We start from the raw sequence: 6,959 nt of genomic DNA, 5'->3' as shown, positions 1-6,959 counted from the left end.
AGAGAGGGGGAAAAAGGAAAAGGCACTTGCACTAGAAACCGAAGACTTTTTCAGTGAGCTGTGACAATATTACAGAAGCCAGGAGTCAAGACACTGCATTTGGGACTTTGACTCTCCGACCCACTTAAGGGAAAGCGGTAAAGCACAAAAGATGGCTACGACTTGGTGGGGAGTCAAAACAGATGAAGCCATGGCTGTACCAGCCACTGGGAAGGCACTGTGTGGGGAAACGCCATTTTGGAAGGACAGGGCAGGCCACAGAAGGAGTTGTAGATGCTTTAGTAGTCACATTTAAGAAACAGGTGAGGGCAGTGGTGGCGCACGCCTTTAATCCCAGCATTCTGGGAGGCAGAGGCAGGCGGATTTCTGAGTTCGAGGCCAGCCTGGTCTACAGAGTGAGTTCCAGGACAGCCAGGGCTACACAGAGAAACCCTGTCTTGAAAAAAACCAAAAAAAAAAAAAAAAAAAAAAAAAAAGAATTGGTAAGAAACAGGTGAGTGAAACAGTCAGTGGAGTGTGATGACACATCTGGTACCCCTAGCACTCAGGAAGTGGACAGGCAGGGGATCAGTAGTTCAAGGACAGCCTTGGCTATATGGCAAGTTCAAGGACAGCCCCAGATAAAACCCCTAAAGAATAGAATAAACAATTAAAAACCAGGTAGGCGGGTGGGAGTGAGGGTTCCGTGGTTAAGAGCGCTTGCAGTGCAATCATGAGGACAGGTGGCAAGGGTGTGCCCATCACTCCTCCTCCAGGGCTGGAGGAGGAAGATGCCATGGGCTCGTTGGCTTCCAGCCTAACCAGGTTTGCACACCACACACACACACACACACACACACACACACACACACACACACACAAACAATAAACCTTTACAACAAAAGGTTTATTTAAACTACCTTTATTTAACAAAAATAAATATGCTTTTCATCATATAATTGAAAAAATGTCCTTATTAATTTTTACACTCTGTTTTTTGTTTGTTTTTTTTATTTTAGTTTTTTTTGAGAAAAGGTCTCAAATAGCTACAGTCCTTTTTTTGTTCTTACTAAGTCTTTGAAGTCCAGCATATATTATAGCCTACTTTATTTCAGACCGTTTGCATTTCAAGTAGTGGGCTGGGGATGTAGCTCTGTGGTTGAGCAGTTGCCTAGCAGCAAGGCCCTAGGAAGAGAGAGAGAGAGAGAGAGAGAGAGAGAGAGAGAGAGAGAGAGAGAGAGCGCTAATCTCTCTCTCTAAGCACAATCTAAGCTGTGGGCACCAGGTTTTTGTTGTTGCTGTTTTGAGTTTTGTTTTTCCGAGTTGCACTCCCTGTGTAGCCACGACTGCCTGGGATCACGGTGCAGGCCGCCTGTGAGCTTGCTGCACTCGTTAGCTTTAAGCAGACCTGGGGATCCGGCTCTGCCCTCCCCTCCACTTCTCTGTTCGTTTCCCCTCCTCACTGAGTTTCTTCCCTCCCTCCATCCTTCCTTTCTCTTTTATTTCATTTTTTTTGTTTTTTGATTCTTTAGGAATTGAGACAGATGTCCACCTGCCAACACTCTTTAGCTCCCCCCACGGATGTGTCTGAGGAAAACCAAGGTGAGCTGTCTGTCTCTAGGGAGCACAGGGGCGGCCTTAATAGGCCCTTTATCCTCTGTTGGCCGCATTCCAAGCGGTTGTCAGGTCTTGCCAGGTTTTTGTCACGACGGGAGTTTCACTTTGCACTGGAAGTAGGCCAGTGGCCAAAAGGCCCTTCTTCCTTCAAAGTCTCTGAGCATGAAGTTAATTTGATACCCAAAGTAGGAGGTCTCACAGAATTATTTACATAAGAGGTTTTGTGTCTGTGAATGTCCTGGGAAACTGCATCATTGGAAGAAAGCCCCGAGAGGAAAGGGACAGTCAGTTTTCAGGCCCAAATTTACCAGAAGTCATTACTTCTTTATTTGCATTTCCTCTCCTTATCAAAGTAACACACCCACATATGTGCAAACACACACGTGCGCACACACTCGCAAGCGAGCGAACACACACACATACACACGTATACACACACACACACACACCACACAACGGTTTGTACAGTTGCTATGAGCTCAGTTGCTATGGTCTCTGGGGCTGTGCATGCCAGGCTTCCGGACTGACGACAACGGAGGCGCTGGGAATTTCTCAGTCACAAGGATGTGGAGAAGGAGCTCTGAGCAATCACGATTCTTTGACTTTCTTGTGGGAAAATGTCAGGTCAATTTCCTTTTAGAGGCAGCAGTCTTTGAAAGCAGTTTTGCCTAAAGAGTTTTTATTTTATTTGTTATGGTGTAAATGCTCAGCTGTGGGAGGTCCCACCAAGGAGAAATCATGCAGCTGGAGTGTCAGGGGCCACGGGTCCTGGAAACACCGCAGACTTGAGTTTTGAGTGCTCAGTTGTGGAATCTGGCCTTTAGTGTGATCAGCCTAATTAAACTGCCTGTGTCTTTATTGCCCTTGTGCCTCAGAGACCCAACTTTGGTGTCTGCCCTCTTCTGAGTACCTAGCAGGCAGAGCCTGGAGTGGTGATGTCTATGTCACCGGGGTAGGCTGAGGGACCATTCTTTACCCAATCCTAGCTGCCGCGCCACCTGCTCTCCCGGGAGCATCTCAGGTACCACATGCTCCTTGGCTCTTCCGTTCCGTCCGCCAGGCTGACCGTTAGGAAATGTGGCTTACTAAGAAGGTAAAGAAAGAAAAGGGAAAATACTAAAACAAGTCACCAACCAGAGCCTGAGGGCCTTTCTCCGGTTCTCTGCGGTCCATGCTAGCTAGCTGTGACCAGCCAGCGGCCGGTCCTCCAGCCACAGTGCCCCACCCAACGGAGCACCCAAAGCAGGAAGGGCGGGAGGTGGAGATGCTGCAGCCCTGCCTGCGGTGCCCTCCACCCTCTCTCTCAGAGCAGCTTGACCACGGACAGGCTGACCGAATACAGCGTGACCGAGCTCCATGGGCGGCTGCTCACCTGTCCTACCCAGCGTGCCTGGTCATGCTGGCTTCTCCCGGGGTTTTTGGCATCCGCCATTACACATTTTTTTTAAGGAGCACAATAATACTAAGACTATCATAGAAAGACTCTTTTCAGGGTCTCAACCAACACTAGAAAATTATTATTTCAGAAAAGACCTGGATTTGCAGGGGATTGCTCTTCTGTCTGGGAAGGAGGCAGAGGGACCTACATGCATGAGACATAGATCTCTTTGCCCTCTCCTGGGAGCCAGGTCCCTCCCTGCAGCCATTCCAGAACCATTCCCTCCTGAGGAAGGAAGAACTGCACGGATCAGTGTGAGTCCTCAGGATCTAACCCAGGGCCACTTCATTTTTTTTTCCTGTTGTTCATTCATTCATCAAACCCATTCCCAAAACTCCCAGGGGCCGGGGAGAGAGACCCGGCTGCACTTGACCGCAGGGAAGGCCCATCTCCTTCAGAGGTCACTTTCTTCTCGCTATGAAGGAAGCGGAGAGCCCTCCTTTTAAAAAGCGCCTACAGAGCAGTTTCACCCTTTGTGAAAGAGCGTTGGCAAGCCCTGGGCTGAGTCACAGCCTTGGTGACACACAGCACGTGACTTCAAATTGCCCAGAAGTATGACTGGCTCCTGGCCTGTGCCTCCCCACCCCGAGGGGCTCCGAGAGAGCAGCGTTAATTCAGCACGATGGAGCCACCGATCCCATTGCTTTCTGAAGGCATCAGTCGGCCGCTGAGCTGCAGGGGCCCCGCCAGGTTCTCCGAATGCTGTGTGGTTTCATCTGAGCAGAGCGTCTTTTTGAAAGGAGCAGCAAGCTGCTCTGTGAGTCTTTGGCTGGGTAGGAAAGTGAAGAGTGGTCTCACTTGCAGCTGCAGACAGCAGCCCGGCTCCAACAGCTTGCTGGCACACTCGAAGCTTGACCCCGGAGGAGCACAGCTATCTCGTTCAGACACTGGATGAGAGTCTGCCTCAGATCACGCTCCAGAACCCGACAAGCTTTGGGTCCAGAGTGAGTCAAAGGGCATATCTGCCCAGCCCATATCTGGAGCAGAAGTAGGGAGAGGCAGTGGGCAGCCACGATTGCCCAGTATCCTCTGAGCCAGCTGAAAGCCAGGCAGCCGGTGGCTTGTCAGTGTCAGACCGAGGCTTGAGTCATGGCCTCATCATAGTCCTCTGTGGAGGACTGACCCACAGAGGAAATTACACAGAGCTGTGCGGCTTAGGGCAAAGGCAGGGGCTTTTCCAGGGGTATCAACTGGGAAGGCAGAGAGCAAAGTTACCCGCTCTGGAATCCAAGGCTTGGGACCCTTCGCCTACTTCACGAATGAGGATGCAGTGACTATGCCTTGACCCATTCGTGATAGGTCATATTCACGGATATGCGTATTCAGCTGGCAAACTTGACCCACACAGCTCCTTGAGCACCAGTCCCTAGGACATCGGCATCCATTCTCCCAGAACACACACACAAACTGCAGAAACTCACTGACCAACCCCCAGCCAGGAGAGATCTTACTCCTCTTAGGGAGCTATGTGATTCTGGGCAACTGAATTGACTCCCATAGGGTTCAAGGGTACATGCCTATAATCAGTCCTAAGTACTTGCGGGAGTAAGGCAGGAGGCTTGCTTTAAACCTAGGGATTTGAGACCGAGTTGGCCTACAAAGCCATGTGTTGTCTCTAAAGAGCAGCAATAAAACTAAGGCAAAACCTCGGTGCCTCAGTGTCCTCAGAGGTCTTAAGCCCATACTTTACAAAGTTGTATGGAAGCAGAGCGATGCCGTGGTTATGTTGACAGAGTTGGTGATGAGATTATATACAAAGGTCCTGGCACAGTCCTGGTGCAGAAAACGTGCCCGTGGTGTTTGATCTCAGCTTGCTTGGGCGAACTCCAGTTTGGCACCCACCCCCAGGCTCAATCGGAAGAGTTTTCCCCTGTCCTTCCCCATAACCACCTTGCAGTCCTTCATGCAAATGTGTGGCTGGAGGGGAAGGTGGAGCTTTGCTTCACTATCTCCACCTTGTTAGTTTGAGTCATCTTGCTTCGACCAGGCAGTGGTGGCGCACACCTTTAATCCCAGCACTTGGGAGGCAGAGGCAGGTGGATTTCTGAGTTCGAGGCCAGCCTGGTCTACAGAGTGAGTTCCAGGACAGCCAGGACTACACAGAGAAACCCTGTCTTGAAAGGGGGGAGGGGTCGTGCTCCAAAGGGTGGACGGCTGAGAAAGACTTCATTCCACTACCACCCTCACACCCTTTCGGCATTTCTTGCCTACTGTGGCCCCGAGCCACCCCTTTGCATGGCTATTCTTCTTCCTGGCAGAGTGACTTTTCTCCCATGCGTTCTTCAGCTGGAGTAGGGGGTACTGAGAGCCCTATCTCCCCCACCCACCTTTGAGATAGGATCTCAGATGTCCCCAAACCAGCCTCAAACTCAGAAAATGACTGAAGATAGCCTTGGGCTCCTGGTCCTCCTGCTCCCACCTCCTGACGCAGGAACTATAGACCGCTGGCTTTTACATCGGTCTTTCCCTTTCCCCATCAGTGGTCCTGTGTTTCAGACCACCACTGACTGCCCTGAGACCACATAGTTTGAGTTTACAAAGGGAGCCATCTTCCCTTCCTCCCTGTGAGCCCTGTGGGGTGGGGGTGGGGCACCTCTTCCAGGAGACCATCTCCTTATCTTCTGGATGGGGGTGGGATCCAGTTTTTTTTTTTTTTTTTTTTCTTTCTAGAACCAGGTCTGGCACTGCAAGCCAGACTGAGATTCCAAACAGCTCAGGACCTTCCAAGAGTCCATCCCACCCTGCTTGCCACTGAGCAAGCGCTGGAGAGGACAGTTTGAAGTAAGAGAGCCCTGGAGAGTCGGCAATGCACAGCTTCCCGACTGAGCCTTCTGGACTCACCTTGGGCCACTGTCCGTGCCAAGTGCCCCAAGACTAGCCTGTGTGTTTGAAGGAAGCAGGGCTTGGAGAGAGGGCTGGGGACATCTCTCCTCAGGGAACAAAGGAAGCCTGCCTCTGCTTGATGGATAGCTGGCTGGCCCTGTGCATCGAGGAAGTCTCCAGCAGTAGAGTCTCCTCAGCAAAACTGTCATTCCTTCTCTGGCCTAGCAGGTGACAATAGTTGACACTGAAGTGGCACTTGAATGTGATTTTTTTTTGAGGGGTGAGGGGAGCGTTACACAGGGCATAAATGCTTTCTAGTGATGGGCTTGCTTCATCCTCACAAAACTCTAAAACAAGCGAAAAGAAAGCATGGGGAGATGAAACAATCTTATAAGATCATGAAGCTAGGAAGTTAGTCCAACAGTTAGGACTGTTTGGTTTTGAACTCCCGGAACCAGGGACTGAGGTGCATATGTTACATATCAAAGCAGATCTGGTCTCCGGGTTCTCCCAGCATGCCTCAGTTCCTACCTGGCAGACTCTGTCCTCAACCCTCAATTTTCCAGCTCACGGGCTGGACTGCTCTTCCCCCAGAGGCTCCGCCCTGTGCCCTACATAATCCAGGCATCTCCCCCTTTCTTTCTCTTTCCTTCTCCTTTTCTCTCTGGGTGTATCCCCTTTCTTTATCTTCCCTCCCCCCACTTTTCTTACTCTTTCCCCTCCCCCACCTCTCCCCATGGTGGTCAGTGAACTCGCCCAAGAGCAGCTTCCCAATAAACCTGTCTTTAATATAACCTAATCTGGTTTGAGAAATAACCTATCAAAGATCTTTTATTCTGTTGCTGTTGTCTTTGAGACAAGGTCTCACGCTGTAGCCCCAAACTGGCCTTGAACTTGTAGCAATCCTCTTGCCTCAGCCCCACACTGCTGGGATTCCTGGTGTGAGCCGCCACGTGTAACAGAATGTAACATTTTAACTTCTCATGGGCAGGAAGAGAGGCTGATGGCTGAAGCTGCTGCTCTGTTCTGAACCTGGGCTAGCCTCAGACTACCCCCCCCCCCTCGGACTTTTTTGGTGGGTTCAGTTGGGAGTGGCAGGTCT

Source organism: Apodemus sylvaticus, chromosome 6 (genome assembly GCF_947179515.1).
Source record: "Apodemus sylvaticus chromosome 6, mApoSyl1.1, whole genome shotgun sequence".
Classification (NCBI taxonomy): Eukaryota; Metazoa; Chordata; class Mammalia; order Rodentia; family Muridae; genus Apodemus; species Apodemus sylvaticus.
The sequence above is the reverse complement of the archived record's forward strand: the minus strand, read 5'-3'. Positions refer to the sequence as shown.